General features: G+C 40.5%; 1 long non-coding RNA gene across 1 annotated transcript; it reads left to right on the top strand.

Annotated features, from left to right (window-relative positions):
* The first annotated feature begins 734 nt into the window (after positions 1-734).
* On the top strand, positions 735-17385 carry LOC135261814 (uncharacterized). Its single transcript, XR_010332036.1, has 2 exons — positions 735-978; positions 17253-17385. It is a non-coding gene; the product is annotated as an uncharacterized LOC135261814 (long non-coding RNA).
* Positions 17386-27147: the final 9762 nt, after the last annotated feature.

Below are 27147 nucleotides of genomic sequence, written 5' to 3'. Positions count from 1 at the left end.
TATGTGTGAAAATTGTTCAGCACCCAAATACGCCTACAATGGCACTGTTTGTTTGCAGAAAGAAAGTATATGCTTGGTTGCCAGCGGGGTGGGGAGTAGTATGTAATGTTGCATGTGTGATTCCAGTCATAAGGTATTGTGCAACCCTTTAATCAGTACTAAGATAGATGTAAAAGATTAACAATGGAGAACTCGTTGCCTGTGTTATATTTCCAGCATATGGAGTAGGAGGAATAATAGCTGAGATTTAACTAATAGCTGTGTTAATTGAATCTGTAGCTAACAATACAGCCAAAGCAATACAAAGTGTCATTGCAGAATTAGTGGCAACCAGAACTGTAATTTTGCAGAATCAAACAGCTCTGGATTATGTTCTGGCGTCTCAGGGTGGCACACACGCTGTGGTTGGCAAAAAATTGTACTTACATTTCTGATAATGCAGATGAGATTAACAACTTTGTTGAGCACATTCAGAAAGTAAAAATTCATCAAACTCCTCCCTGGAATTGGGATGTGTTTGGGTGGTTGAACAATGGCTTGGGGCAGATCGGCACTGTTATCATACAAGGACTTTTGCTGATCTGTTTCATACTGATGCTGATAAGCTCTGCCTTTAACCTCTTTACCCGATGTGTTTGTAAGGCTACCCCAATAACAAGTGTCAGATGGGAGTCCAGCCTTATACAGGAATGGCCAGAAGCACCACAAGGGTTCATGGCTGATGACGATATTGTGATCTGAAACACATTACATTACATTACAGGCATTTAGCAGACGCTCTTATCCAGAGCGACTTACACAACATTTACATAGCATTTTTACATTGTATCCATTTATACAGCTGGATATATACTGAAGCAATTTCGGTTAAGTGCCTTGCTCAAGGGTACAACGGCAGTGTCCTACCCGGGAATCGAACCTGCGACCTTTCGGTTACAAGCCCAGTTCCTTACCCACTGTACTACACTCTTACCCACTGTGCTAAACACAGATCGCAGAAGGCAGTTGACGACTGAGTGCATGTTGTGACTCATTCCAATGATGGGAAAGACCTCCAAAAAGAGACAACTCAGGTCACCAAGTAATATAACTTACATTTCAAGGCTTATCGCTTGAACAAAAAATAGGAGGGATTGAATGGAGGAGAGATTTCTCTACCATAAACTAGAAGTCTGTACAAAGCTAAATTCTGAGGCCTTGCAGCAGGGCCCCTCCGTCTCCAGGCACCGAACATCCCAAGGACAACAAGAAGTTAGAAATATTGCTTGTGTGTGTGTGTGTGTGTGTCTTCTCTCGCTCTGTCTCTTATATGTTAATAGAGAGTCTATAAACGGGTGAGCTTAGCCTTTCCCTTGACCTCAACTTACTAGGGATGAACTGGCTATGACACCATGCTGCCCAGGACTCAGAAATCAACTGCTAGATAAACACCAAACAATTATTTCTGATTTAAAGCTTGTTTATCTAACGTTGAAGACTAAGAGGTCATTGTGTGTTTATTCAGTATTCATGCTATATGATGAGACACAGCCAATTATTTAATTTGTTAGATCTTACTATATGCTTATGTATTAACAATGTACCAATCAGATATAGAATTATGTATGTTATTGACAAAACACTTTTTGCTCATAAAAAGCAGGGACCACCTGCTGTTCTGTAGGAAAAAAATGATTCAAAGTAATTTGCTGACATTATGATAAAATAGCAAGTACAGGTAGCTTGGTCTACAGTATGTCCCTATTCAAAACAGTGAGACACAAGATTCTCCTTGCTGGCTCCACCTAAGGGCAAACGACGTATTACCTACTAGTTCTGTGGCCTTTCCTTCCTCCCCCCTCCCACCTGTGCCCTCTCTCTCAACCCCAATTTGCATCTTTTAAAATTGTGAAGTGGGCTGAGACAGGACAAAAGCTAGTGTTGCTGTACACTTCTAGGGCACTTTACAGTTTGGCTATGTATGATCGTTGCCACTGGCGATTATCACATGTAATGGTAGGGAGGTCAAACCTGTTTTGGTGATTTTTCAGAAAACATATTTTGAGTTTATTTTTCATGCATAATGTCATAAATGTTACAGTATAATCATACAGTTAAGCCCAAAATTATTCATACCCATGCCAAATTTTGAGTTATAGTGAATTTTTATTTGACGAATAGGTTTCTTCTGGCTGGAAATGACATAAGAAGGTGACAAAAGACGGTAAGACATTGTGTTAGAGATATTAATGAAAAATATTACCTATTTTTGTTTTTTTTTATTTTTACATTTTTACAAAATGTCCAAAATTGAGTTGTTAATTTTACTCGTTTGATTGACCAAGCAGCTCTGCCTACAACACACTCAGCTTCCAACCAACATATTTTTAAACATGATAATTTATCGCATTGTGCACAAGCTTTTAAATGATGCGATGTTAACATAACATTGTAAAACCAATCCTTCAACCGGAGGGGCGATGCGAGATCCATGTGAGAAATGCCAAGTCTGCGAAAGCGGGGTAGAATGTCAAAGTGTCGCCTAATTCACTTCTTTTGAGGTGAACATTTCATTTAATTTTGGAAAATGGTCCGTCCGGAAGCCGACACTGATGAAGAGCGGTGTCATTTCGAACAGCGAACTGATCCAGCTGAGGATCAACTTCATGCGTAAGTATATTTCTTATGATCATATTGGTAAATATGTGTACTGTATTGCAACGTATCTGTGTGTTTGTAGGAACATCCAGCAATATGCGCGTTTGTAAATTTCCACACTACGAACGATTCTAACCATTGCTTCTCAAAATTATAGGCTACCTCTCTGTGTCTGGTTGTGTTTGTTTGGTTCTTTGTTTGTATATGATGTAACCATGTCACATGTCCTAAGTTTTGTTTTCATTAGTTAGTGGTTTGCCCCTTTTTTGTAAAGCACATTTAATTTTCACCTGTTGAAGGAAATGTGCTATATAAAGAAAGTTTGATTTGATGTCACATTTCCTAACAATTTAGTTTTTATCATATTTACAGAGATGCTGATCAGGAAACACGGCCTAGTTCACCACTAGCTAAGAGGCCACGCAAGCGTTGCAAGAGTACACCAGTCTCATCTTCCATGCGTATAGTTTGCTTCAATAAATGTTCTGAAAATCAAAAGATGTCTTTGTTTCTGTCTTCTAAATGGCTCACTGAGTCTTTGTCTTAATGGTGGGGAGGCATGCGGCCAGGTGTGAATAGCCTACTTCGCTGGCAGGTCGTCCTACCCAATGCGTATTCATTACATAAAGGCCATTTGCCCTCCCATTCTCACCTGGTGTTGAAAAATAGTAGTCACAACACTAACTTTTAGCAATGTATTTTATATTTCTCATTGGATTTGCTAAAATATTTTGTCATCTTTTGATACCCAAGACCTTGATGAACACATTTCAGTGACCAAAAGTCTTAGTCACAATTGTTCAGTGTGCTTTATTACAACATTCCTGTGCATGTTCAAAACTACTCTTTACAGTTTGTATGTTTTTAGAGCAGTTTACAATCCACACATGATTATGACCTACTTACTGCTGCCCCATACCTATACAGCACAGAGAGTTTGGCAATTTTCAGGGTTCCCCACAGAAATAACCACAACAGACACTCAGCCCTTAAAAACATTAAATTCTGTACATTCTGACCCCATTTCAACAGACAGATTTCATAAACAACTTCACATGTCCACACAATAAAGCCCCAAACTTAGGAGATTTTGCATTTTCTCCTTCTTCTTCTTCTCATTCTTATTTTTCCTGCCGCCTATCCCACTAACAACATGTCTCCCCATTGGACATTTTACCGACACCAGCCAAATCTTCACCTACACGACCCAATCAAAAACTTGCATACACACGCAAAATACCCACACCTTTTTACTCTGAAACATTTCCAGTTTAAACAGCTAGTCTGCCTGTGGCCTAGTGGGCAAGGTTACAGTCTTGGAAATACGGGGTTGTAGGTTCAAGCCCAGCTAGGAACACGTTTCTTTAACCTGCTTTTACCCTCACTAATAATTGTCTACTACTTCTCAATTATTGCTTTTGCACCATATCTACCCGCCGTTCACCGAACGTATACACTGCATTATGACGTACCGTCTGCACATTCAGTTATTAACCGGCTACAATATTGCAAAGCCATATGGATTCAACGGGAGCTCTTCTGTGCTTACTGGCCTATAGACGGTGTATAGACGGTGTATGTCTTGTATGTGTGAGTAACTTGGCATTTTTGTACGTTGAAAACGTGTTTTTTATGAGATCCTACTTATTTATGCTATAGCTTGCCAAGTAAATTAACCCTTACAATACTTACACCCAGGTCACAATGGTTATCTTAGTTTTTTATTTGTCTTTGTCTATGTAGAGAATACCAGTTCTGCTCCTTATGCAGTACCGCACCGAACAATGCATAAATATACATCTATATTTCTTCCAAACCTAGTGCAGTAATTTCTTCTTTTTTGGCATTTGCCCACCATTATCCATCCATCCATTATCTATACCCGCTTGTCCTGAGCAGGGTTGCAGGGGTTGCTGGAGCCTACCCCAGCATGCATTGGGCGAGAGGCAGGAATACACCCTGTACAGGCTGCCAACCTATCATAGGACACACGCACCATTCACTCACACACTTATACCTATTGTCATGGTTCTGTGTTTTCCCTCTGTCTTTCCTTGTTGGGCCGCCAGATGGCATCACTTCTGTTTTGTGTCCTGCTCCCCCTGTTTAATTGTATTATTGTTTTCAATTGTTCAATTATTGTTTTTTGGTTGTCTCGTTTTCCCTTCCCTCTCTGTGGCCTGATTGTTCATTGTGCCCTCCTGTGTCTCGTCAGTGTCGTGTCTATTTAAGTTCCCTTCTCCCTGACTCAGGTGCTGGATCCTTGTTAGTTGGTTGTTCCTTGTGTGCGTATTGGATTGTGTTTCAGCTTGTGCTCCTTCTTGTTACTCAGTGTTTTTGCCATGAGTGTTATCCTCCCTGCCCGTGTTCTGTTTTTGCTTTGTTTTTTTGGAATTTCTTCCTCTGTTTTTGCGCTTCAAGAACTTTGTCCTTTTTGACTCGCCCTGCGCGGCTTCGTTTTTGTTCCCTCGGTTTTTGTTCTGATTAAAAGCAACTCTTGGTTTAGTGTTTACTCTGTGGATTTAGTGTTTTTTCTTGACTCGTTTGGGTCCTACCCCCCACTACGCCCCCGTGACAGAAGGATCCAGCCACTACTGGACCCAGCAGAGTTTTTTTTTTCTTCTCTTACCCCCCTTCCCGTTTCGAGGTTTTGTTTTTTAGTCATGCCACTGGTGTTGAGCAAGCCGGTGGTGGCTGGGGGAACCTCCGGGCCAAGTCCTGCCGTTGGACAGGCCCCCCTGTCCAGTAGACAGTGGGCGGACAGACTATTTGATACATGACAGGGGTCGCGCCCACTTTTGGACTACGCGAGGGAGTTCAGCGCTGTAGCCGCACAGGCGGACCTGCCCCAGTCGATAGTGCGCCGCCTGCTCTGCCCGTCGTTCCGCAGAGGCCACCGTCGCCTGCTCTGGCCGTCGTTCGGCAGGGGCCTCCGCCACCTGCTCCGGCCCAAGTCCCGGAGGGGCCTCCACCGCCTGCTCCGCTCAAAGCCCTGGAGGGGTCTCCAGAGCCACCTCGAGCCCCGGAGAGGCCTCCAGAGCCGCCTCGAGCCCCGGAGAGGCCTCCTGCGCCGTCCAGTGCCCAGGAGAGGCTGCCTGCTCTGCCCGTTGTCCCGCAGGGGCCGCCTGCTCTGCCTGTTGTCCCGCAGGGTTCGCCTGCTCTGCCCGTTGTCCCGCAGGGTCCGCCTGCTCTGCCCATTGTTCCGCAGGGGTCACCGCCGCCTGCTACGCCCAATGTTTGTGCTTCGCCCCCGCCTTCAGCCCCGGAGAGGCCTCCAGAGCCGCCTCGAGCCCCGGAGAGGCCTCCAGAGCCGCCCAGAGCCCCGCAGAGGCCTCCAGAGCCGTCCAGAGCCCTGGAGGGGCCGCCTGCTCCGTCTGTTGTCCCGCAGGGGATGCCGCGGCCTGCCCTGGCCGCTGTTCCGCAGGCGAAGCCACCTGCCTTGCCCAGTGTCCATGCCTTGCCCAGTGTCCATGCCTTGCCTAGTGTCCATGCCTTGCCCAATGTCTGTACTTCGCCTAATGTTCATGCTTCGCCTAGTGTTCTCGCGCCCCCAAAGTGTTCTCGCGCCCCCTGGTGTTCCCTCGCCCCCTGGTGTTCTGGCTCCCCCCAGTGTTGTCGCTCCCCCTGGTGTCCGTCCTCCCCCTGGTGTTGTCGCTCCCCCTAGTGTTGTCGCTCCCCCTGGTGTCCGTCCTCCCCCTGGTGTGGTCGCTCCCCCTAGTGTTGTTGCGCCCCCTAGTGTTCCCAAGCCGTCGCTGCCCCCATCCAGTTCCCAGAGACCTCGCCCCATCCTGGTTCCCAACCATGTGTCTGTTTGTTCACCTGCCCCCTTGTCTATCTGTCTGCCCGCTTGCCTGTCTACCATACAGGCTCCACACAGAGGGTCCCCAAGCCGAGGTTCGAGTCCATGACCTTCTTGTTGTGGGGCGACAGTGCTACCCACTGCACCACCGTGCCGCCCCCACCATTATCTCTCAGTTAAAATAAAGATATTGCATGGAATACAATAATAGAGAAAGATTGCCTTTTCAACACTTTCTGTGTTTACCCATTACTAGTAAACATTACCAAGTTAAATTAATATCACAGTATATTAACTTTGCTTGATCCAAGCCAACAATAACTCAGTGAAAGTGTTGCTTGGGATAATGATAGCAGTGATTACTCATAATTCACGGCACTGTCTTTACTTCCTTGTAGCCAAAATCTTTTAACAGAATAGAACCAATTATACAGTTAATTACTTTTCCAGGAAGGGCAGAAGATTCACAAGTCTGGATCCAAGTGATTTCAATTAAAGTCCTGAGGCCAACTCAGCAAGCCAGAACTTGACTTTTGAAATAAATATGTCAGGAGAAAATGCATCATTTTGAATTTAAATAAGCTTTCTACATCATTATAGCATGTTACAGTATATGTAACACAATACGGAGACTGAAGCTTAGCTCTCCATGTGTAGCAGTGAAATGTTGTTACACTAGATTATAAACAGAGACCGTTGTTTTGACCTGAACGAGTGGATGGGCAGCGAACCTTTATTCTGAAGGAGCAAAGTGGGCAAGTTTGACTTCACAATTGTTGGGGGGAACTTCCTGGTTTTTATATTTATTTTTTTACAAGGCCTGTAGTGTTTATTTGCCAAAAGCGATTTTCTGTACTTATTCTAAGGTAAATCCATGGAGTATGATTCTAAGTACTTTGTGTTAGGAAGAAACTCCGCACATGGTGGAGCACATGTATGGGAGCGAGACCTGTGTTGCTCACCATTGTCTTTTTGATATTTGAATGCAGGTATGCGAGTTTACATTATTTTGTATTTCTATTTATTTTATTTTATTTTAAATGAGAACTGCACACTGTTTTATGGTTTTTGTACATATTTATTTTAATTGAAAACTACATTTAATGTAAAATATTGTTGTTACACTCACCCATAATGTGTTCATTTCTGCTTCTGGACTTTGAGAGAGAAGGTGCGGTGGAGCACATGTATGGGAGCGAGACCTGTGTTGCTCACCATTGTCTTTTTGATATTTGAATGCAGGCTGAGGAGCAAATAAATGGGCCTTCAGCTTACCTTGTCGTCGCAGCGTCATCTTTCACACACAAAAACTACACAACGCAGAGTGAAACCCGTTACACATGCATGTATCCAAAAATAAGTTTCCATCTCTGGACTCAGTAGAAGGAAAAAGGGCATGAATTTATATCCAACAAAGATTTGAGAGCCAAATTATGAATACAGCCATATTTAGATAATGCAAGGTCAATTCTTATTGATAAGATGGGAATCAGTGTGAAGATATGTCATGTCTAGAGGAGAGAGTGTAGGATTGCGATGCACTGATGAACTAACATGCCTTCCGACAATTATCTGAGCAGGGATGACAGGCTTTCAATCAGTTGGAACTATAATTATTCATTGATTTTCTACCCTGCTTCATTTAATTATTATTCTATAAAGAACTAATTTACACTCTAAAGGAATGATACTCACAGAAAACACAGGGGATACAAGTGTGAGTTCCAATTCACAAGCTGCTTCCTATCTGCACCTGTGACTGACTCACTCAAATACTGCTACATTAAAACACAACTGAATTTTCTTTAGAAAACATTGTGGCAAGAAGACAGCACATGCAGAATAAAACAAGATGGCTTGGCAGCATGACAAACTGCGGGCCTCTTTCAGTAGTAAGAATTTCTTTAAAAGAAATTATTTATTTAAATAGGTTTTAAAAATTTTTAAATCACAAGGAATTGATGCTAAATATTTTCTTTGGTACAATGTACTTACATAACAAAGTAACACATGCTATAGATATAAAAATGTCATACTCATGTTTTGTGATAATATATCCTAAGATGTATCTTAATGTGTATTTCCACTTTATTCTTTGTTTTGGTTTTCTATTTTATTATTAATATTTTATTCATTTGCAAATACAAATAATCAGTAATCAGGTTTTCATATTTTAACTTGCAGGAAAAGATGTGCACATACCTGTGACAGTATATTGTATATTGTATATTGGAGATAATTTAACATGACCTAAACAGACACCCCCAAAAAGGGTCCAAGGAGAAAATTATATTGCAAAATACTACAATAATCAGCAACGTGTTAATTTGACACATACTCCTGCCACCTTTGTCTTAATAGAAGCCAGTTATTTATGAGTGTTGATGATCATGCAGTGCCGCAAAGCATGAGAATCACAATTTATTGTGTGTGTTTTTTGTGTACTTTAACTGGTATCTCATGACTTTACCTGAGTGGTCCTCTACAGTTTTTAATGTACAAATGTGCATTTACATGGGCTATGTGCACTATCATGCTATTTTTAATGTACTTTTGTTTGTATATTTATGCATGCAATAATACCCTTTACCTAGTATCTATGTGTTGAGGATGGACACCTTAAAAATCGTATTCATGAATGAATGAATGAATTCATTCATTCATACTGAAGTCCCAGAGAAATAATTAGATCATTATTTCAGATGTAATTCAGTTCTCCACAACTAGTGGGCCAACAGAGTCTCTATTATCTAGCCAGAAATCAAACAATTGTACATTTATCATCTAAGTTAACTAGCAAAAGTGGATGTGGACACATTCTAAATGCACCTGCACCATAGACCATGTGCTAAGATCGTTAAAACATCACCCTTCCAATTACAATGTGGTGACTTACTCTGCAGAAGAGAACAAAATTAATGATATGTTAGTTGTTTTGTGAAGGAATATAAATGCATAAATATTGAGAACACACTGACTACTCTGTTTAGATATCTTATCTTAAAAACTCCAGTATTGGTAAGACTGTTGATTTTCAGTTTGTGCTCTTACTGGAATTTACAGGTTGAGTTTGAGATGGTTATATGGTTAAATACAAAACTATTGGGACAGATGACACAATTTCCGTTGTTGGATTTGACAACAAAAACAATATGAGGACAATGAATATGAGGTTAATGTGCAGACTGTCAAGTCACATTTTACATTCATAGCGGGTGATCTGCATATGGGACGTCGTTTAGGAAAAAAATAATCAATTTATTATTGTACAAAGGTATTGGTTGCTTCTATTATTCTATACATCAATAATTTTGTCATTTACGTCTATATTGGTTTGTCACTGACTGACCATGAAAAACAGCCCCAGACCATTATTCCTCCTCTATCAAACTTTACAGTTGGCACTATTCATACTCTGAAATCGGGTTTGAATGCCAGCTAGCTTTATGATAGGTGCGCCGTCACTTGTCACCTAGCCAATATTAAAACTCAGCTGGGTTTAGGTCAAAATGGTCTCACCACATGCTTTTTATCCTGGCTAGCTAGCTAGCTAACTACTAAATTATATTCAAAACAGCAGTTACTATAAAAGCGATTGTTAACAAAGATACAGAAGAAAAGGAGCCCTGTAGCCATGAGTTAAATACGGAACGCCTATTCTACTGTCCAAATAATTCAATATTTTGCGGGATGTTTGGCAACCCTAAATGAAGCCAGTAACTAGAACCGTGATTCAACATTGACATCCATTGCGAAATTGGACATTGAAAAGGGGAGGGGATGTAACAACATTTAAAAATTGAAAGAATAATGTTGCTGTTTTAACTGCTTTAGAATGCTGGATTTGGTAGCGCATTAGTTTTAAAACTGTTAAAAGGCAGAGGTGTCCCTTTACTGAGAATGAATGCCCACCCTTGGACCAATCAGAATTGAGTATTCAACCAAGCTGTTGTATGTAAATGAAATTATATAACAAATTATATAACAAAATATCATACTAATTTGATTCATATAATTTTCTAAGTGTTGAATGTCCAGCCCATTGTATCCTGTTTCACCCCATACAATTTACAGACCCCAACTGCAAGTCACATGCACCTAGGGAACAAAAACCCCCTGATACTGTTAAGTTGGAGGACACTCACATGGTCAGTCTATAATTGGCCACAAATGGAATTGTTTCTATATGGTGGCTGAATGAATCTCAGAGGTTGGAACCACAGTTCTTGTCTCTGAAAACTATATACTCTCATGTATTGAACTTCATATTTTCGAAGACTGTACCTCTGTCCAACTGGTCGTTTTATTAAAATATAAAAAGGAGCTCCTGACACTGTTCTTGTGCTCCTGAGTTTATCTATATCTTCAACACCATCATTTTTGTTCAGAAATCCCTACAGCCACAAGCAGCAATCAGAACATTCCTGCAGTGATTCTCACTAATTTTCTCCTCACCAACAGTAGGTAGTACAGGAAACCCTTTTTCGGCCTCTTACCTCCTCAAGAGGAAGATAAAAAGCACTACAGTGACTCTGTACCTCCAGCATTTTTAGCTTTGTCTTCTCCCCAACACCAGGCAGAGAAAAGCCATACACTGTCTTCTTCTCTTTGCAACAAAGATAGAAAGGAGTCCAACCCTCCTGAGTGTACAGGACAGGAGTCCCACTTTCCAGTATTGTCCACTCATCACCAGGTGAAAGGCCAGTCTTCTGACCACTGTATACCCCATCACCAGGGGAAACGGGTATACAGGCTATGGTTCTCCATAGTCCCCTTATCGAAAGGTGAGACTACATTCTAAAGACTGAGTCATTTCCCTTGTCCTCTCCTGCCTCTTTTCCACCAACGCGAACCTAGTTCTGGTTCTGAGCTGGTGCTAGTGCCGGTTCGCAGTTGGTTCAACTTGCGAACCTTCTAAGAACTGGTTTGCTTTTCCACGGGTTAGAGAGCCATGTCATTATGTCACTGTATACGTCTGTATACATCTCCGCTTTCCCAGCAACATCGTTACCTATTAAAATGTATGTCCTGTAAAAATACACATAATAAACTGTCTAAATGTAAAACAAAAAAAAAAACTTCATACATATACAGTTAGTTATATTATTACAGCCTTATTTAGTCGCTCCAGTTTTTCGCGATTCAGAATTTTCAGAATTCAACACAACATCAAAATGTCGCATTTTCCCCAACAAAAAAATAAAAATAATTTGCCGTTTTACGAATTATGCAGCGTCGAGAAAAATGCGGCATTTTGTTTAACTTGTGTTGAATTCTGAATTGCAAAAAACTGGAGGGACCTCTTATTTACTATATCAACCTTAAGACAAGCAACACGCTCGAATTATCTCATCACGACCCATTAAATCCAATGGCACAGACGTTGCTTCATAATTTAAAACTGCTTTCCTAACGGCTATTTTGCATCCTGCGACTTGGGTTACAACAGTGAATATCAGATTCCTAGGCATACTGATAGTGACTATGTCGCAAGACAGGACACTTAAACTGTATGCTAGCAAATTTATGTAAAGTTCAATTCATTTATATGGGGAGGTCGATACACATCCCCTTAGCAACCAAAAGCTATAGCGCTGGACCACCTCTGACTTATTTGCCGGCACAGAAAAAAATCGCTACTGAAAAAGTACTGAAAAAAGAATCACTGGAAGATAACAAGGACATTTTTTCCTACATAACTAGGAACAGGTTGTTACCGATATTTTGCCTATTTCATATATAGTTGCAAATCAGTTTACGTTTTCCTGTCTGTCGAACGAAGGTGGTCTCACTCTACCTGGCGGTCACAAAGTTTTAGTTGTTCTTGGTTGGTCACGATAATCCTGCCCCCAGCCCCTAACATAAGCGGTTCTTGGTTCTAGACCAGCTAAGAGTTGGTGCTGCTTTGGAACCAGTTTTCCCGGCCGAGAGCCGGTCCTTTTGCTGTTGAAAACGGAAACGATTAGGCACCGGCTCCAAACCGGCCCTCGAAATGCCTTGGTGGAAAAGGGGCATCAATGAAAAGGGCGATGTCACTCGAAACATGCATCCCGTGACTCCTGAATAGGCAAGCATGCCATGAGACCATTTTGACTTAAACCCAACTGAATTTGAACGAGGTATAGTGAGTAGTGGCGAACCTAGCATTAAGCTAACGTTAGTTTCCATTCTAACTCCGTTGAGAGGGACAAGAAAAGACATTATGGCTACCCTGCTTGACCAAATCATTTAAAAAAACAAGACAGAGGGAGATAAATTTGAGTTATGGCAATTTTCTTTAATAATGTAATGACAAAAAACTGGTGTTAACTGTATAATGAGAAGGAACGATTTTTCCTGATAGAATCATTGTTTTCATGGAATCATAAAATTAATGATGAGAGGTTTTTGCTTAACAAAGTTCCTAATAGAACTATCAAAGAGTTTTACTTGACAACGCTAAAACAATATGGTCAAAGGGCCACAGAAGAATATTTAAATTTAAACTGATTAAGTCGATAAAACTCAATAAAGGTAAAAGTAACTTAATATATAATCATTGTTTGTAAGCACCGTATAAGGTAATTAGCCATGTAATAAGTTGGATAATCCCCCTATTTGCATCCGTGGCGGTCATTATTTCCCAATAGCTGAACAACACTTTGTTCAGTAACCTACGTAAAAAAGAAGAAACACATTAAAATAGAGGGTATTTCTTCATCTAATATGAACAGAATAAAACAAATATATATTTTCAAATTCATTTTTTGATTGCAATTATGGTTTTTGTTCACTTTAAAGGGAGAGCTGAGGGGAGGGGTGAAACGGGGTGGAATGTTTTTTTCAATCTCTCTCAGTCATTTCTCCAAATTTACATACTGCACTGTTAAATTATTGGATGTATGGTCTTGTGTGTTTAGAATGGCAAAGTGCACCAGGATTAGCGAGATGTTGCTTACCTCAGTCTCACATACTGTTGGGAACTTTGATTCATTAAAATGAATCAGTCAATTTGAGTCAGTACATCAAACTTCACCATTAATAAAACACTCATTTGCTGAATATAGTACTCACGTTCTAGACCTCCCTATCTGGCTCTAACTCAAATTATACATTTACAGCTCCTGAAAAAACCTAGTGCTCACAACATTGCAGCGTAACAGATCAGCGACAATATGTCTTTTCTCCCACCTAGATACTACTAGGTCAAAAGGGCTCTTCATTAGAACATACACCTTTTAATCAGCAAAGTTACTAGCTCCAGTCAGTGCAACGTCTTTCCCACACAGCCAACTCTCGAATGGTGTGAATTCACCCTTAGTTCGAAGACTATCTAAACAGAAGCTACTGCTAAGCACAGTTTACGACTATAGCATTGGAACATTTTTAGCAACTGGGACTCTGGGAAAGTTGGCGGTGCTAACTGGTAGATACAGTATGAAACTTGAATGATAAACTATAGGTGGTGATGACAATTTGCAAATTACTCAGTATGTAAATGTATACAGGCTATGTAGCCTACATTGGTGTAACCAACTGAAGTTCCAGAGGGATTTTGTATTTTAATTGTGTTTATTTTCATATTTATTTATTTATTTATTTAAATTATAATCTATTCATATTATCATATTATCATATTATCACTTTTCTTTACTGTAGTTTCAAATTTTTTGATCTTGCAATTGACTTACCTTTATTATATTTTCGACTACGATTTGATCCATATTTTATTTGTATTTATTTATTTATTTATTTATTTATGTATTGTTGACATAAAGACTTGCAGTTAGGTCCAATATCATTTAACAATAGCAAATAAGTCTAATTGCTACAATCTGTTATATAATTAAGGACAACGCCTTTAAATATATAGCATACCTGTTTCTGTTTGTCTCACTTCTGCTCGCACAAGGCATTAGTAGGCCTATGCTATACACTCGTGAGTTGTTCAGTAGGCTACTTTTTGAGTTTTCGTACCAATTTAATATTTCAGTTCTTGTGAGTTATTCAGTACATTCACCACAATCAGTTTATGTCAGTCATTTGAGTCTTTCAATACATTTCGTTCACTTGAGTCATCAAGTCCTTCAGTACAATCAGTACATTTCATTCATTTGAGTCATCAGTACATTCAGATCCATCCCGTCATTCAAACTTTTAATGAATTAAAGGAAACAAACGAAAGACTGGCCTGACTGGCTTCTGCTCCAACACAGTAGTACGCAAGCAATTTCTTATAATTTATTTAATGATATAAATAGTATTTGCAATTCAATGTAAATACTAAAAAAATCCCATAGGCATATGGCGCAGTTGCTTATATTTTGATAATTTATTGTCTTTAGTGACAAAAAACTGCTCAGAAATGTCACCTACTGTCCTTTATAGGTGAATTTCTACATAGCATACACCGTTTTTCACAGACGTTTGTGCAACATTTAGGTGTGCAAGTTAGGTGACGCAAGTTACAAAATCATTTGCAACCAAAAAAGGACTGATAACTATATAATCCATAGGCGATTTTATTAAAATACCATACTATTTAGCAGTGTGGGACAATTTCTAATGAATGTGTAGCTTTACTAATACAGAATCCATTGGGAAATGCCTACTGAATACTCTTTCATTCATGTTTTATTTAGGCTACATTATACTCTATAATGCAGTCAAAGAGTTTTAGTTGTAAGTCATTTGCTTTCAATTTTACACAGGCAAGTGTTTGTCATTGCAATACGAAGACGTTTTGGTGAGAGAGAGTGGTAGTGATCCAGCAACTGCGTAGCTAGCGCATTGCGGATCCGGTCCCTATATTTGCTCTCCAACGTTGCCGCTGCTTTCAGTTTAGGGACTGTTGCTATTTTGATCACACAAACATGAGAAGCTCGTAGAGCATGCCCTGCTCAAGCGGATCAATGCTGTCATTGTACATTGCTAGTACATAGCCCAATGGTGAAAATAGTTAAATAGGAGTAGCTTCGGCGAATGGTAAATTTGCAACTTACTGAGAGCTGATCCGAATGAACAAATCTTTACATGAAGGTGAGTCAGCATGATTTGTTCACCAAAAAAATCATTCAAAATGAAGAAATCATTCACAAACGACACACCACTAGTCTCACATGCAAAAAGCTGATTCATATTTCACTCCATCAGAGGAGGCTTTGTCGTCTCCTGCACCACGTGTGCTGGTGAACACACATGACCACACACTTAAAATTCTAGTCCCCTTTCCATCTCCTCCCTTATTTAGTCTTATTTAGATGTGTTAGTTTGTTAAATAAATTCTATTTTTTTAAACCTCCTCATTGGTCTGATTATTATTATATAATGTAATGTAATGTAATATTATTCAGATAAATGCTTGAGCCTACCACCTCAAAGAACTTACACGTTAGGTTAGTGATTATTATTTTATTAACTGTTGAAATTCCAAATAATGACTTAACTGATGACTAATTAATTATGAGACTGATTATACATTTTCACCATTTGATTGCCGCAAGTAATGTATATCTTAAGAAAAAAAAAAACACATTTTCAACCTACAAAAAAAGAATTTACTGACACATACAAAGCACTATAACTCATTAAGACCTGCAAAATCTAGGCCTGCCATTGAAAGTACTGATATCAAAATTAGGCCAAGTTACAATAGACAATATTGGCTCCCTTAGCTAACACTAATTAAACATTCTGTATTCCAAAGCAATACTGCTACCCAACGCTTCCTAAAGTATTTCAAATAACTTGGCCATGTGTTTTTTCATCTTACCGTCTGAAGAGAATGTGGCATTTTTGTTTGTTGAAAAGATGGCATTCTGCAAACATATAACAGCAAAATGCATGTTGTTTCTTATAGCAACTCAGAAGCAGTTTTTTGTATCCCAACAGCTACTATATTTATACACATGGATACATCATGTTTTTTGATCCCCTAGAATCCAATTCCCCCTAGAATACACTTTGAAAACCATACTAACTTTTCAAGGACAGCTAACTGTGTGAGGGGGCGGTGTGGTTGTGGTGCTGGCTGCAGGCGGAGAGATGGGGGAGTGGTTTAGCTGACTGGCGGTCGCAGCTGTGGGCAGTTACGTGATTAGTGCAAACCTTTATCTGTGCTATCAGTGAGACCGGGGGTGACCATGGATGCACATGGTCGCGTGCAGGAACCGCAACAACGACAACAACAGATATCATTTATTTTTGCACTGTATTTGTTATGAGAACCTGATAACAGTAATGCATTTAAATGTACACTATGAGAGGTATGCATACACGCAAAGAGACAGACATCGTAGCCAGTCCCAGTCCCTGCTGTGATTGGGAAGCAGACAGAGATTTTGGGGGGGTCAACTTTCGTGATGAGAAGCACAGCAGACCTGGAGGGTATTCCATCAACGCTGCTAATGAAATCTGCGCTTAATTGAAAAAGCAATTGAATTAACGTCGACTTTCACTTAAGACTCAAGCCGTTCCATTAACACAATTTACCCGTGTCTTGTCAACGTTAACTCAAACCAGGCTTGAACAATCTTGCATTTCCCTGGTTCTTTCATTAAAGGAAGACAGAGACGTGGCTCAAAAGAAATGATTTTAACTTTTGTGTTGGGAAACAGACAGTTTTGTGTATTCTAAGTCCCGGAGGAAGGAGAAACCCCCATGACCATATGGGTCTCCATTCCTGTCCGTTTCGAGGTTTCCCTTCCTGGGAATTTCCACTGGGGCCCCGGGGCGGGGGGGCGAGCCCCCCATGACCATTATGGATTTGAATGATCCAATCAGAAGGAAGCACGGCCCCTTATCACCAATCAGAGGCAGTGCTCCCTTTCGACAATAGAATTCCACTATATGCAAATGTCAATGTACTGAAAACTGTATAAATCTAATTACGCATGAGTACCTGTTGAACTTTCTCGCTGAGTTGTTTCCGTAGCTGGCTGTGTAATAAATCTTCCTGTTTTTACTACGAACTTCTGATCTGCTTCTTCCTGGGATAACAGTCATTTTACTTGTTTTTGGTAATATCTTGAGTAACCAACAATTGAGATTTAAAATAGAGGGCTGGAAGTACCTGTATGAAAAGAATCAAGCTCAAATAGCCAATACAATTAGAAACTACAAGAAAATAGCAGAAGAAGCAATGATACCAAACTTTTATTAATTTAACATCAGAATACATACATGGACTTCCAGACTACCTTTGTTAAAAATAACTAAAATGACCACTAGAGGGCGCTAACGAGTGAGCCAAGAACCCACTCGGTGGGAGGTAAACTAGCAATTAAGGGCTGTCCAAGTGAATTCTACTTACCACCATGCGTGCCACCCCATCTGAAACATATCAAATTCGTGTTAAATAAGTGATTCAGTGCAATTACCATTAACAGGAACGCTAACAGTGAGGGACCCTCCAACCTTAATTTAAACAATTTAATAGATATAGCTAAAAACAATGAATCAAATACAAAGAACTAGTTGGTTAGTTTCGATCATTTCAAAATTAAAACGTCAATTCAGGTAGGCCTATTACAGTATTTCCCGTACCTCCGTCAACAAACACAGTTTAGCCCGTTTAAGGTAAAAAACAGAGATTTAACAGCTGAACAATGGCAGTAAAGCACGACCAGCGCGAATACACTTAATGAGCATTCAGGGTAGCAAGTGTAGTACAACTACCAAACACCATAGCATATTCTGACAAAGCTATTTTACCAAATCATAAGCACAGGGGAAACCTACAAAGTAGTTGATAAGTTTTAGGCAAGTAATGTTATGCTAAGAAAAAGAGGCAAAACGGCAGCGCATTCAGGCAACCTAAAAAGGGGGAAAAAACAAACCAATAAACCAGGTAACTGGACAATTGCTATGAAAAATAATTACCTTGGATGCCATAAGGCAATCCTACTTACCATGCCTATAGCCTACCTTAAGCCTGTTGTACCCTTGAGCAAGGTACTTAACCTGCTATGCTTCAGTATATCCAGCTGTATAAATGGATACAATGTAAAATGCTATGTAAAAAGTTGTGTAAGTCGCTCTGGATAAGAGCGTCTGCTAAATGCCTGTAATGTAATGTAATGTAATGTAAGCCTCAGAAATGCACGCACTTTGATTGGTGAAGACACACCCTCACTTCACTATTACCTCAGCCAGGCAAATCAATCACTCGCTCTGGCTTACGGATACCTGTGAATGAATGGGAGGGTTTGTTACTCATTGGAAACACAGACTTTCAGTTAAATATGCACATCTTCCGAAACTACCTATATGCAGCAACAACTGGTTCACAGTAGGATCCAGCGATTTACTAGAGGCCAGGAAACTACAAATACAAAGGGTTATGAATTCACCACTGTGGATATTGAACCTTAAAACAGAGGAACAAGACTGCACGGTTACACGTACTTCTCACCAAAACAGGAAGACTCTCAGAAACAGAGGCGGGCACAAGAGCAGGAAACAAGGTCAAGCGATAGGTACATTTCACTTATATAGAAACCTACCTAATTGGTGAACTACTCAGGGAAGAGGGGTGGGAAAAACATGCAACCATTTTAACATGTCATCCCAAACAGGAACAAATGAAGAAACACTAGCCCCGGTCACACACGGAGTGCATAAGCAGCCCAGAACAGGCGATTGTTGAACAGAAGATACTGTGTCGCAAAAAGAACCGATGTTCGTCTCAGCTGCGGAACAAACCCTGTTGATGGAACTCTACGAAGAATATTGGCAAAAAATTGCTGACAGATTAAATGCATAAGTTATACTAGCCTACTTATTGCTTTATCTTTTAATAAATGAACATTCATATCACTAGATACAGTAAGACTGTGGCTATATTATCACCAGGAGGCTAGATAATATCAGATGGGTTTAAAATTATGGTGTAGGCTAACTTATGAGAACTGACATAACTACAATGCATTTACTGTTAATAGCCTAATTCAGTGAGGTGTTTGAAGCCTTTCTGACCTAGTAACCCATGGCCTATATTCATTCTGTTACATCTCAACAGGGGCCATCTCAATAGCCAAAAAAGAACGTAGGAACAAGTGAAAATTAAGTATAAAAACATTTTCCAGAGTGGCAAGTAGCCTATAATGAAATTTATTTGATAAAATAGTTGCTGATCTGTAAATATGTACCATTTTAGCCACCAAAAAAAAAAAAACAGATGCCACTGCTACTGGTGGGGGACCTCCACCTGAGGACCTCACACCTGCAGAGGAGTTAGCATTGAGCTACAACCGGGGATGCCCACTAATAGAGGGAATAGAGGGGTGGACCTCATAAGACATAATTCCCCAAGGTGCTCGGGAGCAATGTGTGCAAGGTATTGTCTACTACTTTTCCTCAACAGGTATCAGGCTCTCAATGGTAAAGACTAATGGGAGGCCTATATCTTTCAGTGAATGGAGACACTGTATGCCTGATAGATCCCCCAACTCAAGATGCCAAAGACTTACCTGACCCATGTGTGAGTAGTTTTTATTTTGTAAAAACACCATGCATCTTATGCAATTCTTTCTTTTGCTTTAACAACTGAAGTGTTCTTCTATTTGCAGGGAGGTGGTGCCAGCATGTCTAGGGCCCTTGATGAGGAGACTATTTCTGCAGTCACAGAAATGCCAAAGGCAAGACCAAATGTGAAATGTTTTGGATGTGTCTTCATTTTTCAAATTATGTAAAACCATACACCTTGCTGCAGAACATGACCAGAACAAGTACTTCAGCAAGGAATGAAGTACGTGACTGTTCATATTGGTATTATCAACTACATAATCAGCTACTCTTTGACACATTTTCTCTTTCACAGGATGTCCGTTAGATTTACAAGTGTCATCTGTTTATTGGCATTGAAAGTCAGAAACTGTACATTGAGTACCGAAAGTTAAAAATTAAGAAGTTGCAGTTGGAGATAAAGAAACTGGAGAAGGTTGTATAAATTTAAACAGCATGGTCATGGTTTTGACTTTATTTATTTTTTTCACAGCTTGAACAAAATGAGTGAATGAATAAACAACTTTGGCACAGTTTTTTTCCTTAAATTATAAATGCTAAGATTTTAAATAAATGGGTTCACTCCAAAACAAAGGTGACCATGAATAAAATGGGGATTAATTGAAATAGGTATTTTCGTAAAGGTCCCGCACAGTTCTTCCATCTATGGGTTCCTGAAGGGCTGGGCCAATGTCTTCCCATTGCTCCTCCAGCAACATTCTGGGCAGTTTCTCACAGCGTAGGGTGGCAATGTTGTGCAAGACTGCACAGGTTATGGTGATATCACAGGCCCTGTCAGGAGTAACCCTGAGGCTTTTTAGGCACTGAAACCTAGATTTCAGTTGGCCAAAAACCATCTCAATTTGTGCCCTGGTTTTTATGTGGGCATGGTTGAAGGCCTCTTCTGTTGCTGGTTCTGGGTAGGGTGTCAGAAAGTACGGCATACAGGGATAGCCTCTGTCCCCAAGCAGAACTCCATTAAATTCCCCTACAGAATAAAAGTGTTGGTTAAATATACATGAGATTCTTAAGGTTCAAGTAAACCTTGGGTAGTAACAACATTCTCTTGCCTTGTGCAAACCTCTGTGACAGTGATGATGCTCGAAACATTCTTGAATCATGGACAGAGCCAGGCCATTTTGCTTCGATATTGGATATCAGGCAACTTCCATTGCAGATAAGCTGACAGCACAGGGTGAAGGGTGACCTTCAATGATGTGGCACACTTTGCTTGGCAGAGCATTAATTTAAAATTTAAACTTTGGGTCTGACATTGTGTATCTTTGTGAACCTTTACAGTCTGATCAACGTTTACCATTTAGCACTGGAGCTTTTTAAATAAATATATACAGTATAAAACAACTGCTGAGACAAACGGCGCAGTGGCACAATTGAAACTATAACAGTCTGGCACTGTCAGAATGCGAACTGAAATCTCCTTAAAAAAGCACTTTGTTCTCACTGATTTGACAGGCATCCAACAATCCTTAATTTACAAAATTATCAGCAATCTCCTTCAGTTGCAGCTCCCAAGCTCGCAACTTGTATAGCCTTCTCTCATGCTTCGTTTTTTATTCTGAGATCCATGTTTTGTGTTTAGAAGGTGTATGAGGCATACCCTTAGTTGAAGGACTCCTCTTTGCTCTCTTCCTCAGCTAACTAGCTAGCTGACCTTACAGTTTACACTGAACATATTTCCCTGCAATCTTTGCATATCAGAAAATAAATGCAGTACCAAAGAAATGGCCACAAATTATTCAATGGAATAGTTTACACAATATGTTTTCTACAGAATGGGCAAGTAGATTAAGTTTAACAAGATCAGAGATAATGTACAAAGTAAGCATATACTAACCATGCCTGTGATGAGGTTGCTTATTGAACGATATATAACACAAACAGCACCTGTGTATTTTCCGTACTCTCTGACGATATATTAGTACAATTTAAAAACTTGTTGGTAACTTGCCTATGGGACTGGTGGGCTTAAAAGTCTGCATCACTGAGTAGCCTAGACCAAGGGCAAAGAAATAATTCATTATATGGGCCAACCATACAGTCTATGGTTTCTTCATTCCGGTTGTCATCTAATTGGTCATTTCCGTACCCAGTTGCTTGGCTTCAAAAAGCCGCCACTTGCCGCCTACCAGCGGAGACTAGCTCTTTGAACTTGTGGTTGGTGTGTTGTCCAAATCCTGAAAAGCTACAGTTGATAAGGAAAGAGATTGAATACATGCTACAGCACAAAATTATCGAGCCTAGTAATAGTGAGTGGAGCTCTCCTATTGTTCCCATTCCCAAACCGGATGGTACTCCACACGTGTGTAGACTATAGGAAACCCAATACCGCGTTACTAAGACTGATTCGTATTCATTACCCCGTCTAGAAGATTGTGTGGATAGAATGGGTACAGCACTGTTTATATCAAAGTTTGACCTGATGCAAGGTTATTGGCAGATTCCGCTTACTAGTCGTGCAAAGGAGGTCTCAGCTTTTGTAACACCAGATGGCATATATCAGTTTTCAGTCATGCCATTCGGGTTTAAAAATGCACCTGCCACCTTTCAACGGCTAATGAATGCCCTTACGGAAAGTCTAACTAACTGTGTTGCATATTTGGATGACATTATTGTTTATACTGACTCTTGGCAGGAGCATCTCACTCATCTGCAAGTCCTCTTTGACCGGCTGGATTCGGCAGGCCTGGTAGTCAACTTGGAAAAAAGTAAGATCACGAAAGCTCAAGTGACTTACTTAGGCCATGTAGTCGGGTTGGGTCAGGTGAAACCGCGTACTGCCACGATCAACGCTATACTGGAGTTGCCGCCCCCTAAAAATAGGAGGGAGCTCATGAGGTTTCTAAAAATGGCCGGTTTTTACCGAAAGTTTGTCCAAAGCTTTTCCAGTGTAGCTGAACCTCTCACCTGCCTTTTGAAGAAGAGCCAGACATTTGTCTGGTCGAGTAAGTGTCAGCTTTCTTTTGAGCAACTGAAGGCAGTTTTGTCATGTGAGCCCATGTTAGTTGCTCCAGATTTTCGTTTTGGCAGGTGAGAGGTTTTGACCTTTGTATTGATGCATCTGATGTAGGCATTGGAGCCATGTTGATGCAGGTTGACTCTACTGGTATTGACCATCCTATAGCGTATTTCTCCAAGAAGCTGAACAAACACCAAAAGCCCTATTTGACTATTGAGAAAAAGGCTCTCGCTCTAGTTTTGTCTTTACAGCACTTTGAAATCTATACCTCTAGTGGTTCAGGTAGTGTAGAGGTATACACTGATAATAATCCTCTAGTTTTCTTGGAGAGATTCAAGACCAAGAATCATAGACTTTATCGCTGGAGCTTAGCTCTACAGCCTTATAGTTTGGCTATACACCATATTAAGGGAAAAGAAAAGGTTTTGGCTGATTTATCAAGAGTCTAGGTCCTGTGTGATCGGCTGGAACAGGCTTTTGACTCACTTGTATATAAAAGTGAATATATCCCATAAATAAGATTTTTTTTTAAAAAGAGATTTTTTTTTGTTTGTGGTAGGGAGGTGTTACATAGGATAAAATACCCTCTCATTACGTTTGTATGTTATTCGTATGTTTTCTGTATATCTTTTAGTCATTCTTATGAGCACTGGGGATGTCACTTTAAAAGCAGTGTGTATGAGGCTACTTGTCTTCCCAATGTGGCCACATGATTGGTTACTCAGCCCATATGGGACTGATGAGGAAGGCGGATCAGCTGTGTTACAAACTGCATTTTTTGGTAGTGTGTTTGAAACAAGGGAGAAGCGTGTTTTGGAATGTTTGGATGAACTTCATGGATGAAAGAAATTTTTGAACTGAATGTCTTTTGGATCACCGTCCTATAACCTCTGCAAGTACGCGACTGTTATTAGTTTTGGTGTTTTGGATCGCGGATGATAAATAAGTGGATGGATTAGACAACACTCAACGGTGTGCCACATGGCTTCTCTGGATACACACCAGTAATCAATTACTGCAACACTAAGTCACTGTAAAATAAATGTAAATATCACGACACCGGGAGTACCCCCACTTGTTTTAACTCTATCACAACGAACAGCGCGAGCACGGAAAGACGCAGCGCGAGCGGTCCCGGCCCACGGACAGATGGGAGAGGGAGCAGGGCAGAAAGCTGAAGCCTGGGGTTGGTAAGTGGCGTTCATCACACTGCTGAAACACATCCCCAGTGCTCTAGCTTTCTTTATAAACAAAAACAGGCTCAGCCAAAATCCCATTACGGGCTGTTTCCTTGGTGAAGAGAATCCGTTCGTAACACTACCTTCAGGGACCATCTACAGGAACTGCACCTGTTCTTTAGAAACAGCACAAATAGATCAGCCACACTGAGATCCGCTTCCACCACTCTCGGTCTGAGCGACTTCTGAGCGTTTTCACCTATTTTCATAATACTATTGTGGTGTCATATTATTTATTTTATATTTACCAGTGTTTCTACTTGTTGGTAGGAAGTGAAAGATACAAGGTGGTTATCTCAGCATCTAGCCATACAAAATCTCCAGAGGAGCCTTCCAGCCATGCTGGCTGTTCTTGCAGGGGAGGCGAGCACAAGGAAGTGCCCAGTGGCCAAAGGCCTATACATCTTCTGTGCCACATAGAGCTTTGTGGCTGCCTCTACCTCCAAGCAGATGTGTTGCCCCACATATCAATGCTGTCAAAAGTGTTTCAGAGAGCAGATGTGAACTTTCTCCACATAAAGGAGCAGGTAGATTACAAAGGGATGCATTTGATAAAGGATTATGCTCCCAGATATTTGCATTATGTGATCTATAATATTGTCTTTTTCCACATTTAGGTTCCATTCACACTTGCTACTCTGAGGAGCATTCAGGAGGCAGGCGAGACCCCACTCCCCAGATCATTCCTTGCTCATCTTCACCAAGACCTGGATGACCCAGAAGGACTTGGGGCCTTCAGCATTGTCAGTGAGGAGGAGAGGAGCAGGAGGGGACACGGAAACCAGGAGCACCCCCGGGAAGAACTGTGGGCCAGATTCCTCAGAGATGTAAATACAACCCTTCTTACTTTAAAATTTTAAGATTCCTTTTTCCTTGAACTGAAAAATGTATAATATATCATTCCAGGTCCTCAAACATTACATCTGCAGCCTGGAGAGCAATCTTGAGTGCAAGTTCCAGCACATTGAAGTGCTAGAGGCCCTCAGTGTCCTGGGTCCAAAGGCAGTTACCTCAGATGAAATGACCAACATTTCAATGCAGTGCATACATTCAGTGAACACCGGGTAGAAGTGGTGCAAAAGCAATAATTGAGAAGTAATAGACAATTATTATTGAGGAAAAAAGCAAGTTAAGGGCTTGAACCTGGGACCCTATGCTCCATAGACTGTAACATTGACCGCTGAGCCACGAAGGGACTAGCCGTTGAGACTGGAAATGTTTTAGGATAAAAAGATATGTCTATTTTGCATGTGTATTTGAGATTTTGATTGGCTCGTGTAGGTGAAGGATTGGCTGGTGTCGTTAAAATGTCCAACGGGGAAACATTTTGTTTGTGGGCTAGGTGGAAGGAAAAAGAATAAGAAGGAAAAAACGCAAAATCCCCTTAGTTTAGGGCTTTATTGTGTGGACATATGAAGTTGTTTATGAATTCTGTCTGTTGAAATGTGGTCAGAATGTACAGAAATTAATGTTTTATGAGTGTCTGCGGCTGTTGTTGTTATTTCTGTGGGGAACCTTGAAAAGTGCCAAACTCTCGGTGCTGTATAGGTATGTGGCATGCCGCCCCACCAAGGCGTAACTTGGCAGGATGGCATACCTGCCATCCAAAACAGAAGAACAACTCCAGAAAGTGCCCAGGCCCCAGCAGCAGCAGCAGTGTTTGGTCTCGTAAACCAAAAGACAAAGGGTTTAAGAATCATGCTCCCAGTTGCTCATTCACCCATTCGCACTTGTAGATGATCTCACTAATTAGGGTCATTAAGAATGGAATCATTGGGCGTGTACGTAAATTGATTGCATGTTAGGGTGACAATGTATATAAATAGAACTTGTGGGTCACCAGTTAGGGTAACTACAAGTACATATGCTGAATAATTGGTACGTCATGCGCCAAACTTCTTGGATCTCATGGTAGAACTGGCAAGTCATATTAAAAGAAAAAGAAGTAACTGTAAATTGTGTTAGAATTTGAAGTGTCATAGGATGATTCAGAAAATGTATTTTGTATTATTATTTTTTTCAAATCAACATGCAATGTGTGAGTCTTTGAGGCACCATTTCCAAGTTATGTAAATGAAGGAGTATATTACCTGATTCAAAGTAAAAGGAAGTCTCCCACAGGAAGTAAAATTAAGACTAAGGCAATTAGCAGTCAAACTATGGACAGTAGAGCAAGTAGCACAATTATTCAAACAAAGCAATGTAGTATGCTCGCATTACAGATGCTGAAAAAATGTGACAGATACAGTGAAGCTGACGATTTCCAATTGGAACAAAAAACATGCTACTGATGTACTTCAACAAATACTTAATGAGATGGATTTCAGAATGGTACGGCTCAAGACTGCCAAGTTGCAATAACCGGCTGCCAGCACCAAGGCCGAACACGTTTAAAACACCACAGCGTCCTTTTGCACAAAAATAGGTACTATTATGACATTGTACAAATCTGACCTCACTCACAACAAGGATGGGACAGAGAGAGAGAGAGAGTCGAAACAAAAGACCAGGTAGATTTAGTGCACAACGATCCACAAGAATTATACAGTTGCAAAAGCAATAGTTGAAGAAATTGCATAAGAAATTAAAGATTTTCCCGAGTCTCAGGGGGGATCCTGTGGCACAACATTACTATTGAGCTACCACCAAACTAGCTGTACTGACTGGGAATTTTCTTGGAGAAAAAGATATGTCCATTTTGCATGTGTATGTGACATTTTGATTGGCTGGTGTGGATAAATGTCCAATAGAGGGACATATTGTTTGGGGGTTTGCAGCACTGTGATGACGTAATCGGGCAGGAAAATGAAGATGAAGAAGGAGAAAATGCTAAATCCCCTAATTTTGGAGCTTTATTATGCAGACGTGTGAAGTTGCTTGTGAATTTTGTCTATTGACATAAGGTCAGAAGGTACAGAAATTAATGTTTTTAAGGGCAGAGTCTGTGGTCACGGTGGTTATTTCTGTAGAAAACCCTAAAAAGAGGCAAACACTCAGTGCTGTACAGGTATGGG

The sequence above is a fragment of the Anguilla rostrata genome, chromosome 8 (assembly GCF_018555375.3).
Source record: "Anguilla rostrata isolate EN2019 chromosome 8, ASM1855537v3, whole genome shotgun sequence".
Taxonomy (NCBI): Eukaryota; Metazoa; Chordata; class Actinopteri; order Anguilliformes; family Anguillidae; genus Anguilla; species Anguilla rostrata.
This window is presented reverse-complemented; position numbering and strand designations above follow the sequence as displayed.